Genomic DNA, 13,007 nt, shown 5'->3' with positions numbered 1-13,007 from the left:
TGGTTGTACTTCCTCGTTGCCTTGTTGTCTTGTGTTTTCTTGGTAAAATCCCTTGTTGCCATTGCAAACTACAAACTGAGGTGTTGTCCCTTTCTTCAAATTGCTGAACTTGAATGTATTCCCTTATTGTACGAGAGGGCTCCCGATTACTGAAACTTGAACTGTATGTCTCTATTCTCCAGGCGGACTCCTGACTTATGAATCTTGAAATTGAATGTATTCCTCTGTTATCCAGGCTGGCTCCTGACTGCTGAACTTGAACTTGAATGTATTCCTCTGTTATCCAGGCGGGCTCCTGACTTCCACACTTGAAATGTATTCCCTGCTTTTCAGGCGGGCTCCTGACTGCTGACTTGAAATGTATTCCCTGCTCTCCAGGCGGGCTCCTGACTTCAAATAGACAAAACAAAGGGGCAGATGTGATTGTAAAACTAAACCATATTACCAAGTATTACTAAGGATTTGAAAGCTAGGTCCCATTATTCAGGGGGGTCCTAACAACTCTTAACTAAACGACGGATTAAAATCTAAGTTATATCTTCTACAGGTGTGACTTCTGCTAAATCTTGCTTTCTAAGAGGATCTTTAAACTACTCCCCATTATCCAGGAGGGTCCTGAAAATCAAAGGTCAAATTTTATCTTAAAGGTGACAACTTTCATGTCTGAATTACACTACCCTACAACAGAGTTTACGCCAAATGTGGTTATCTAATTGAAATCTTAAAGCTAAGTCCCATTATTCAGGAGGGCCCTGGAAACTCCTAATTGAATCTTGTCTCGAACATGCACACTTCTAAACCAACTTATACTCCTTTAGGGTACGTTTATGCTAGATTATGTTATTTTTGAACTTTAAACTAGGTCCCATTTTCCAGGAGGGTCCTAAAAATTAAAAAGCAAACCTTTTTGGTGACTGCCTTTCTTCATAGAGAGTTCCTCTGAAACAAACAAACTTTTCTGCCCCTATTTTAATCAAAGAAAATTTGTCAGTTCAAAATGGTGGTTAGTTGGTGGCATTCTTGCTGGAGATCTTTCTGCTGCATTGTTTTGTTCTGACTGGCTTCCCGAACTGGCCCTGAACCGCTTTGACTTTCTGACTGATCTTCGAACCCCTGACTCTGACAAACCGAGTGTTCTGTACCCATATTGTTGTTTCACACCTCTGACCCTTTTTCTGAACCTTTGCACTTCCCACGACATTTCCCAATCATTCCACCGATGACATTTTCGATGATTCCCCGTATTCCACCTTTCATCACATTGTTTTTGACATGCTCTGACCACATCGCGCTTTACACTTTCCGGAATCTGGTAGTGAGTTTTGAAATCCCTTTCCACTTGCTTTGAACAAAACTGACATTGAAACATTTTAGACAGATAAAACCCCCAAAGAAAATGATATGCAATGAGTTTACGAGTTAAGGATAAGAAGAATCCAAAACTGGATGACTGCAAAAAAGAAAAGGGGAACGAAACTTATCTGACCGGAACAACCGGTACCAATCATCATGACATGCATTTCGGACTAATCGGCCCAATCTATCCAACTAACCAACTCTTGGTTGCCACCCTTTGTTGCCCCAGAATTTCCATCACTTTATTACTTTATCCAAACCTTAGCCTTGTTCGTCCTGTGGTGCCTCGAAACAATTTTCCACCAACAGACCTTTCTCCATCAATCATTTTTCAACTCACTTTCGCCTCAAGGTGCCCGCAAGGGTTTTAACCAATAAGACTCTCTCATTTTATTCTTTCTCTTAACTCCCGTCGCCTTACGGTGCCTGTGCAGGTTTTCACCTATAAGACTCTCTCATTTTTATCTTTTTGGTTTTCTTGCTTGAACCAGAGTGTTGCCCCAGACATGAATTACATTTACCTGCTTCACTTGGCATTTCTCAAAGATTGATCAGAAGGTGTTTCTTTGGACCGTAATGTGGGCTTTGGACGGGGCTAGAAAGAAAGGGTATGAAAGTCTCAAAATAATTTCAAAATGGGTTAAATGTACAACTTTCGAAATCAGATTTCTTACAAAAACCATGACTTCTGCCCCAGTTTCTTGCTTGGGACTTTGGATTTTATGACTGAACCTCAGCGAGGCTGCCTACGTACCCTTGCGGGATAAAGTCAAACGTAGTTCACGTCATAGAGACTACGTTATTGTTTTTTTTTCCGCTCTTCTTTTCCTTTCTTTTCTTCATTTTCTTTTCTTCCTTTTTTTCCTGTTCTTTCTTCTTTTCACTTTTCACTTTTCTTCTTCTTTTCTTTTCCTTCTTTTATTCCTTTCTTTTCACTTTTCTTTCTTTTTCTTTTTCTTTTCATTTTCTTTTCTTCCGCACTCGCGTTTCTTAATGGTGACATTGATTCCGAAAGAGGGATATGAAAGAAAATAAGTAAGGCTCAAAAGGGATGACAAGGGGTAAAAGTGTTTAGATAGCAGAACAAAACGCCTTCATCATTTCAATCTTTAAAATATGCCAAATACAAACAAGTGCAATAAAAATAAAGAAATCATACATAGTATCTCTTGACCGCATCGGAATTGATGGCCATTTCTACACATTTTCCTTCCACATATGTCAGATATAATGCACCATTATACAACACTCTGGTTACGACAAATGGTCCCTGCCAATTTGGAGCAAACTTTCCTTTTGCTTCTGCCCAATAAGGCAAAATACGTCTCAAAACTAACTGTCCCACCTCAAACTTCCTCGGACGCACTTTCTTGTTGTACGCTCTTGCCATTCTTTGCTGGTATAACTGACCATGACACACTGATGCCAATCTCTTCTCGTCAATCAAACTCAATTGCTCAAGGCAGCTTTTTACCCATTCATCATCATCGATCTCAGCCTCCGCAATGATTCGAAGAGACGGGATTTCCACTTCTGCGGGTATCACTGCTTCCGTACCATACACCAAAGAGTAAGGAGTCTCCCCCACCGAAGTACGAACATTGGTGCGGTATCCCAATAATGCGAAAGACAACTTTTCATGCCACTGCCTTGATCCTTCCACCATTTTCCGGAGTATTTTCTTTATATTCTTATTGGCTGCCTCAACCGCACCATTTGCCTTAGGGCGATATGAAGTAGAATGACGATGAGTAATCTTGAACTGCTCACATGTCTCCTTTATCAGATGACTATTGAGATTAGCGCCATTGTCCGTGATGATTACTTTCGGAATCCCAAACCGACAGATGATATTTGAGTGCACAAAATCAACCACTGCTTTCTTGGTCACGGATTTGAAAGTTTTCGCTTCAACCCACTTGGTGAAATAATCAATGGCCACCAGAATAAACCTGTGTCCGTTTGATGCTGTTGGCTCAATTGGCCCAATGACATCCATGCCCCAAGCAACAAAGGGCCATGGTGCAGACATTGTATGTAATTCGGATGGTGGAGAATGAATCAAATCTCCATGCACTTGGCACTGATGACATTTACGCACAAAACTGATGCAATCCCGCTCCATAGTGAGCCAGTAATAACCTGCTCTGAGAATCTTCTTTGCTAGAACGTACCCACTCATATGCGGTCCACAAACTTCGGAATGTACCTCAGTCATGATAGATGTGGCATGTCTCGCATCAATGCATCTCAACAACCCGAGGTCTGGAGTTCTTTGGTACAACACTCCTCCACTAAGGAAAAACCCGCTTGCCAACCGTCGAATTGTTCGTTTCTGATCACCTGTGGCCTGTATCGGATACACACCCATCCTGATATATTCCTTGATGTCATGAAACCACGGCTTACCGTCAAGTTCCTCTTCTACCACATTACAATAAGCGTGCTGATCGCGGACCTGAATCTGCAAAGGGTCCACGTAAGCCTTATCCGGATGGTGTAACATCGATGCCAGAGTAGCCAATGCATCGGCCACTTCATTATGAATCCTTGGAATGTGCTTGAATTCTATTGACTGAAAGCTCATGCAAACATTGTCGGTACGGTATAAGCTTTAAGTCCCGTGTTTCCCATTTTCCTTGAATTTGGTGTACCAGTAGGTCCGAGTCACCCATGACCAAGACTTCCTGGACACCCATATCTACAGCTAATCTCAACCCCAAGATACATGCCTCATATTCTGCCATGTTGTTCGTACAATAAAAACGAAGCTGAGCTGTAACAGGGTAATGTTGCCCTGTTTCAGAAATAAGCACCGCTCCTATTCCCACGCCTTTCATGTTTGCAGCCCCATCAAAGAAAAGTTTCCATCCTGGCTTCTCACGTTGTTCCAACTCTTCAACATGCATCACCTCTTCATCAGGGAAATAAGTCTTCAAAGGTTCATAATTTTCATCAACCGGATTCTCGGCCAGATGGTCCGCCAAAGCCTGTGCTTTCATCACAGTCCGAGTCACGTAGACAATGTCAAACTCTGTGAGCAGGATCTGCCACTTTGCAAGCCTCCCTATGGGCATAGGCTTCTGAAAGATATACTTTAATGGATCCAAACGAGATATGAGGTAAGTAGTATAAGATGACAAATAGTGTTTCAGTTTCTGTGCCACCCAAGTTAGGGCGCAACATGTCCTTTCAAGATGAGTATACTTAACCTCGTAGGGTGTGAACTTCTTGCTGAGGTAATAGATGGCCTGCTCCTTCCTTCCGGTGATATCATGTTGACCTAATACATAGCCGAACGAATTGTCCAGTACCGTTAAATATAGAATCAAAGGTTGCCCTGGTTCTGGCGGAACTAACACGGGTGGATTTGACAAATACCCCTTTATCTTATCAAACGCCTCCTGACATTCGTTTGTCTATTTGACCGCAGCGTCTTTCCTTAACAGCTTAAAGATAGGCTCACAAGTTGTCGTGAGCTGGGCGATGAACCTGCTGATATAATTCAATCTTCCCAACAAACTCATCACCTTGGTCTTGTTCCTCGGAGGTGGCAATTCATGGATGGCCTTGATTTTTGATGGATCCAGCTCAATACACCGGCGGTTGACTACGAACCCCAACAACTTTCCAGATGGCACCCCGAACGCGCATTTTGCAGGATTAAGCCTGAGATTGTACCTGCGAAGCCTTTGGAAGAACTTTCTCAGATCCTTGACATGGTCAGATTGCTGTCTAGACTTTACAATCACATCGTCCACATACACCTCGATTTCCTTGTGTATCATACCATGGAATATTATTTTCATTGCCCTCATATAAGTTGCCCCAGCATTTTTCAAACCAAACGGCATGACTCGATAGCAGTATATTCCCCATGGCATGACGAATGCCGTCTTTTCTGCATCTTCCTCGTCCATTAAAATCTGATGATAACCCGCGTAACAATCCACAAAAGAACCAATCTCATGTTTGGCACAATTATCAATCAATATGTGGATGTTCGGCAACGGAAAATTTTCTTTTGGACTTGCCTTGTTAAGATCCCGATAATCGACACACACCCTGGTCTTGCCATCTTTCTTCGGCACAGGCACAACATTAGCTAACCAGGTGGGATACCGTGTAACCCGAATGACCTTCGCATCGAACTGCTTGGTGATCTCTTCTTTGATCTTTACACTTATGTCCGTAGAACTTTCTCAGCTTCTGCTTGACAGGAGGGAATGCTGGGTTAGTGGGCAATTTGTGAACCACTAAATCGGTACTTAGCCCCGACATATCATCATACGACCATGCAAAAATATCCTTGTACTCAAACAATGCTTTGACTATCTCCTCCTTGAGCCGTGGCTACAGATGAACACTTATTTTAGTTTCACGGACATTGTCTTGGTCCCCTAGATTAACTGCTTCTGTGTCATTTAGGTTAGGTTTGAGTTTTTCTTCAAAGTGACTTAATTCTTTACTAACTTCCTCATAGGCCTCGTCATCATCATATTCCACCTCATCGTCACACTCGATTTCTTGCACTATTATTTCTGAGTTAGATTGGCTTTTAAAACCGGGCGGAAGATTCCTCATGCATGTCATGTCATCGATATCAGCATAAAAAGAACTGTATAGAAAAGAAAAAGAAAAAGAAATGGAAACAAAATTAGGAATTAAGAAAGAAAAGGAATTGCATTTCATTGAATGTAAACATAATATGGTTTTAACTCATCCAAACGGACGGAACATAGCAACTGAATTACAAACCCTGGAATAATCCAGGTGAACAAAAGGAAAACAAAACCCACTACCGCGACTCCCTCCGAGATGGAAGAGGAGTGGCTTCCCAGTTGTTGACATTAGCATGTGGCCCGATGTACTGTATATCTGCTTTGCTCGACCCTTCCCCGGCCTCAACCATGTTCACCTCAGCAAATACCTTCTCAAGCCCTTTCTCCAAGTTCCCATCCGCACCAATCAGTGGACCAGACACCTTTGCCAATAATTGCTTCCCGATACTTGGCCTGACGAAGGACCTGGACAGACGTGGAATTGGTTTGGGAAAAACCCAGCCTCTTTTCTTCATCTTTCGGGCTCGTCGTACATCCGCTGCCGTAGGCTTGAAACCCAGCCCAAAGGTATCCAGATTCTTGGGCAAATAAACTGGCTGAACAATACCTTGCAAATCAGCACCCAACCCTTTGCCTGGTACAAAGGGTACGTTCTCTTGTCTATCCCACTCGAATTTGACCATCTGATGTAGTGTATAAGGCACCGCTTTGGCAGCGTGGATCCATGGTCGCCCCAACAGAAGATTATAAGACACCGCCACGTCTAACACCTGAAACTCCATGGTGAACTCGACTAGACCAATTGTCAATTCAAGTATGATGTCACCCACTGTGTCTGTACCACCATCATCAAACCCCCGAACGCAGATGCTATTCTTATGAATTCTTTCATCATCAACCTTCAACTTGTTCAATGTAGACAAAGGACAGATATTGGCACTGGACCCATTATCAATCAGTACTCGAGTGACTACCGAATCTTCACATTTCACGTTTAAATAAAGAGCTCTATTATGTTCTGTACCCTCCACGGGCAATTCATCATCAGAAAATGTCACTATGTTTACCTCAAAGATTTTGTTCGCGATTTTCTCCAAATGATTCACTGAAATTTTATCGGGGACATGAGCTTCGTTCAATATCTTCATCAGAGCTCGGCGATGTTCATCCGAGTGGATAAGCAACGAAAGCAACGAGATTTGGGCTGGCATTTTCCTTAGCTGCTCAACAATAGAATAATCTTGCACTTTCATCTTTTTCAAGAACTCTTCTGCCTCTTCCTCTGTAATAGCTTTCTTAACTGGCGCCGGATTTTCCTTGGGAGCCCTAGACTTTCTCAACTCTTCGGGGACAAAACAACGTTCGGAGCGAGTTAAACCTTGTGTTTCACAGACTTCCTCTTTGATTTCCTTCCCCTTGTAGGTCACAACTACATGTTCATACTTCCACGAGACGACTTTACTGTTAATTACTGGTAACTGGATTACTGGCTTTATAACAACTGGTTCTATGTGAGCCCCCTTCACGACTGCTGCAGGTGTGCTTGATACTCCCCGAACCACTACCTTGATCGGCTCTGGTTTCTTCGCAACAACGGAAGATCCTTTCCCCATCACCACAACTGGCTTGTTGTCTATTCTTTTCAACTGAACCGATAGTTTCACACTAGCTGACTTTTCATTAACTTTGTCTTCACTAGAACAGATCAACATGACTATCTGTGAGGGCTTCTTAAACTCTGCTCCCTTATGTATCAGTTCAATCATGTTGGCCTCATGATGCGCTGACAACAGGTTCTGGTTGATATTGGGCGCCTCCGGGGCCTGAACCTCGATTCTGTTTGTGTCAATAAGCTCTTGCACAACAGTTTTCAATCTCCAACATTTCTCAGTATCATGTTTGGGAGCCCCTGAACAATACTCACAGCTCACTGAATGCTCCAGATTTCTAGGAAGGGGATTTGGCATTTTGGCCTCAACCGGGTTCAACAGGCCTACCTGTCTCAGTTTGTGGAAAAGAGTGGTATAGGATTCTCTCAGCGGAGTGAATGTTTTCTGTTTATACATTCTCTCGTTTCTGAAAGCCTGGCTTGGGCGGAAGCCGGATCCTGGCCTATAAGCCCTCAGGTGTGGATATGTGTTTTGTGGAGTTGAGTATGTGTTTTGGGTAGCCGGCGCATGCCATTACGCGTGAGCCGGAGGCTGGGTATACGTTTGTGCATGATGGACGGAAAAATGTAGCTCTAGTGGTGGATAATAGTGTTGAGGAGGTCCATATGGGGTATACGGGTAATTTGGGTGGTGGGGTCTGGGTTGGTTGTAATAGGGTGAAGGGTTTCTAGACCTGGACCATACTCCGGATTCAACAGTTGCAACCTCTTCTTTCTTCTTCTTCCCAAGCACACCCCCAGTGCCATTTTGAATGGCTTGGGTGTTGCTTTGATTGCTGAATAACTCATGATCTTATTGGATTTGAGTCCCTCCTCAACCATGCCTCCCATTTTCACGACTTCATTAAATGACTTGCCCACTGCTGACACCAAATGACCAAAATAGGTAGGCTCCAAAGCCTGCAAGAAATAATCAACCATTTCACTCTCTTTCATCGGGGGGTCAACCCTCGCCGCTTGCTCTCTCCAACGAAACCCATATTCTCGAAAGCTCTCACCGGGTTTATTCTCGATCTTTGTCAATGACAGTCGATCTGGGATGATTTCAAGATGTATTGAAACTGACAGGCGAAGGCTTGTGCCAAGTCATCCCAGGTGTACCACCTGCTATGGTCTTGTCTAGTGTACCATTCCAACGCCGATTCGCTCAAACTTTGGCTGAAATATGCCATCAACAATTCATATCTCCCTCCTGCTCCTCTCATCTTGCTACAGAATCCCCTTAAATGTGCTACTGGGTCGCCATGCCCGTCGTACAAATCAAACTTAGGCATCTTGAACCCGACCGGTAACTGAACATCTGGGAACATACATAAATCTTTATAGGCCACACTTACTTGGCCCCCTAACCCCCTCATGTCTCGGAATAATTGCTCCAGGCTTTTGACCTTTCTGATCATCTCCTCCTGCTCAGGGCTTTTGGGCGGCTTCTCGGTGCCTGCCGTGAGATCAAGATGAGGGGTATAGGAGTAGGGTTCTGGTACTTTGAAGGTAGGCTTAGGGGGATAATACTGGTTGTCGTGCGTCTGAAACAGAGGTTCACTGGGGGATCGGTGTAGGGTAGCAGGCGGAGGTGCTACAAAAACGGGAGTGATTGATGGAGGAGGGTATGAGACTTGTTTGGATGGAGGAGCCTGTGATGTATGAGAAGTGGTGCCTTGGCATTGTTGGTAGAGTGGAAATGCTAGAGATGAATTCACAGTGGGTGGCTCCTGAGGCTGAGCCAATGATGGGATATAAGCGGGGTTAGCGGGATAAACTGGCGGTGGATGCCCCTTCGCCTAGGCTTGGTACATTTCAGCCATCTATTGTTTCAACTTATACATTTCCTCCCTCATTGCATGAATGTCCATTTCTTCTACTTCTTTCGATGGGTCAACAATACTCGTATCAGATTCCGGTCCAGTCATGTTCACTTTATCTTTAGACCGGGTGTTGTATGGATGAGTTGCCAGAATGCCAAACAACTAACCACCTACCTGGACTCACACATTTAGACAACAATTCCGTTAGCGATTAGGCTTTAACAGATTGGATAACCGCACATTGGGCATGAATGCACCTATACAGTTAACCATTTCTATTATGCATTTGTTCAACCGCATGCGTCATCCCGGCATTTCCTTAGTTCCAACTGTAAGCTTTCTCTTTTCTTTTTGTTTTCTTTTCTCTTTTCTTTTCTCTCTTTCTTTTCTCCTCTTTTTTTCTTTTTCCTTTCCTTCCTCCTTTATTCTATTCCTTTCTTGTTTTTCTGCTCTTCTCTTTTCCTTTCTCTTCTCTTATTTTCATTCATTTTTTCCTCGTCTCTCCGCTTTTCCCTTTCTTCTTTCCCTTTCTTTGTTTTCTTTTCTTTACTTGGTTACGGTCGAATCCTACGGAGATTACCTACGTATCGTGACCCCGCACGAATCAGACCAGGCGTAGTTTGTAAAAATAAGTGCCAAAATAAAGGAAATTTTTTTTGGGAATTTTCAGATTTTCATTACCACAACATTCTATTACAAACTAAACATTTTGAAATGGAAAATAACGGACTCCAACTAAACTCAAATACAAACTCCGAACATACTAGCATACTTGGACGCAAAAAGAAAACAGACTGACAAACAACAACCTCTAGAATGGAAAATACAGACTCGATCTATGAATACATTAGTGCTTCAAAAGTGGGTGCCCGGGGGGCATCGTTCGGCCTCACCGCGGGCTTAGGTGCCAAATCCCTTTCAAGTTGCTCCAGCTCATACATGGTTCGCTTGACATAAATCATTACTGCCGAAAAGAAGGTAGTGCGTGTCATGTCTTCACATGCCTGACATCTCCTGAGGATGGCGTGGGCAATGGTCTCAATCCTGTCTCTTGTTCGACCCTTTTCTATAAGCAATCGCCTTACTTGATTATTGCGAGCCTCCAACACATGAGAATCCTGAAGATGCTGATCCTGCAGCTGCTGTATTTCTACTTCCATTCGGGCCAGTAAGTCATAGCAGTGTCCACTTTCGGTCTCAAAAGCTTTAGCTTGCTTAGCTGCCTTATCCTCAAGGGTGACCACTTTTCTTTTCAGACTAGCAATGGTCTTTTCATAATCCTTCTTTAATTGTTGCATGTAATGGGTGCGTTCTTCTGTTCTTTTTACCCACTGTTCCCGGAGTTCCGCTATGGTGCCTTCGGATTTTTTCAGCTCATCCCGGCATTCACTAATTTCCTTTTTCAGCCCCTTTATCAACCGCTCGCCCGACCGACTCCTTTGTTGGTTATTGGCAGCTATCCTCATTTGCTGGATTTGGGCCCTAAGCGCCTCGTTTTCTTGGGCCAACCTGTTCTTTTCTCCCTGATCAGCAGCAACTTGCACATTGTTCTCAAATTTCAGAGCTCCAATCTGTTGTTTCAGCTTGCCGATTTCAGCCTGATAGCCTTCTTCTTTTGCTAGCCAACCCCATTGTTCTTGTGATGATTCAGTGAAATCCTGGAAGTGGGGTCTTTTAGCTGGCCTTTGATGCTCAAGCTCTATTCTGTACCATGCGAGGTATTCTGGCGACATTTCTCCTTTGGCCCGATCCTGCACACAAGTATCTGCTTGTAGATATTGACATTCATTCCAAATCTCACGGACTTTTGCTTCGGAAAACTGTCCGTCAGGGCTAATCTCAATTACTTGAGCACTAAGATCTTCCTCCCGTGGCACTGTTTGGCATCTCCCGAGTTGTCTCAGAACCCGACATGGAGCATAAGGCTGGATGCTCTTAAGTCCCATCAAAAGAAAATGCGACCTAGCTGTTGGCATGTATATGATTTCTTCAACAGGCAACCATCCCAACGTCCACTGTATCTGACTGTCCGTGAGAGTACAAAAGTATGATATCCACGCTGTTACTCCTTCAGGCAGACTAACCCCGTCAATCCTTGTGTAAAACTCTCCTATACATGTTTTGTCAGACAAACCATAACTCAAGAGCTGGGAACGGCAGCATAGATGCTCGATCATCCAAATTTGTAGCAACAAGTTACACCCCTCAAAAAAGTTGCCTCCGGCTTTGCAGGCAATGAGAGCTCGGAAAATGTCAGACACGATCATAGGCGCAAGAGTGCTTTCACCTTGAGTAAGCAAGGTACTGACGACCCCGGCTACCTTTATATCAATATTCTAGTATTTCCTTGGGAACACCAGGAGGCCCAAAAAGGTTGTCATGAAAGCCACCCGTCTGTGCTCATCCCATTTTTGACGGTTATTTTTATTGCATAGCTTGATGTCCATCTTGTTAAACCCTCCCACGTGGCCGTACCTGTCGTATATGAAGCGCAGAGTGCAAAAGCCTTTTGCCAAATCTGGATTATGGACTGTCCTGGGTATCTTTAATGAGTCTAAAAACCGATGCACCGTGATGGCTCTTGGAGCGACCAAATATTTTCCTCTTAACGGAACCTCAGCATTTCTGATGTACCCGGCGATTTCCTCCAGAGTTGGGGTGAGCTCAAAATCTGAGAAGTGGAAAACATTGTGCGCTGGGTCTTAACAAGTGACCAACGCTCTTATAATATCACCCCGAGGCTTGATTTCCAATAAACCCGTAAGACCTTTCAGATATTTCTTGACTTCGTCTTGTACTTCTTTGCCTAAATCGTTCCACCATAGCCGCAACTCGAAAGGGATTTTAGTCATTATTGAGAAAGGTTCGTTTTGCATCGTGCTCATCGTGCACATTTATTAAAGTGATTTAAGCAAAAACAAAACTTTTATTTGACTCAGAACAAAATTAACTATTTCTTTTATTTAAGTAAAATGAAAGACTCGGTTTTTGAACATGGCCTTTCAGCACTCCCAAGAACGAAGATTTTCAGGCTGTGAGAGTCAACCGGTCAAAAATCAAAATGACCAAAAATGGCCGTCTTTGCAAAGTCAGCCTTCCGGCGTCCCTTTCGGGAACATTCAGCTATTTTTTGACAAAAACGACATCACCTAACTTATTTATGACGAAAATTAAAAATTTGATATATATTTTTTTTTAGCTATTTTTTGCAAAGGGGAGGTTGGACCCGATGAGGGTTGCCTATGTATCTCACGCCCTGTGAGAATCAAACCTGCGCAGTTCGGGCAAAGAAACTAACTATATTTTTGAAAACAAGGCTCTTTCTTTTCATTTTCCATGGCAAGACAAACTATTTTTCCTTTTCTATTTTTGAAAACAAGACAAAATAACGACTCTCCTTTCTTTTTTTATTTCAACAAACAATAAACAACCTATTTTTTTTTTCCAAACTAAAACAAAGACTCTTTTTCTTTTCTTTTTCAACAAACAACTTTCCAAAAATAAAAGACACCTTTTCTATTTTTCCTTTGCTTTTTAGTAAAACAAACTATTAAAAATAAAACATTTTCCTTTTTCCATTTTCTCAAAATTTCGGCAGAGTTTCGACAGTATTTG

Source organism: Nicotiana sylvestris, chromosome 8, assembly GCF_000393655.2.
Source record: "Nicotiana sylvestris chromosome 8, ASM39365v2, whole genome shotgun sequence".
Classification (NCBI taxonomy): Eukaryota; Viridiplantae; Streptophyta; class Magnoliopsida; order Solanales; family Solanaceae; genus Nicotiana; species Nicotiana sylvestris.
The sequence above is the reverse complement of the archived record's forward strand: the minus strand, read 5'-3'. Positions refer to the sequence as shown.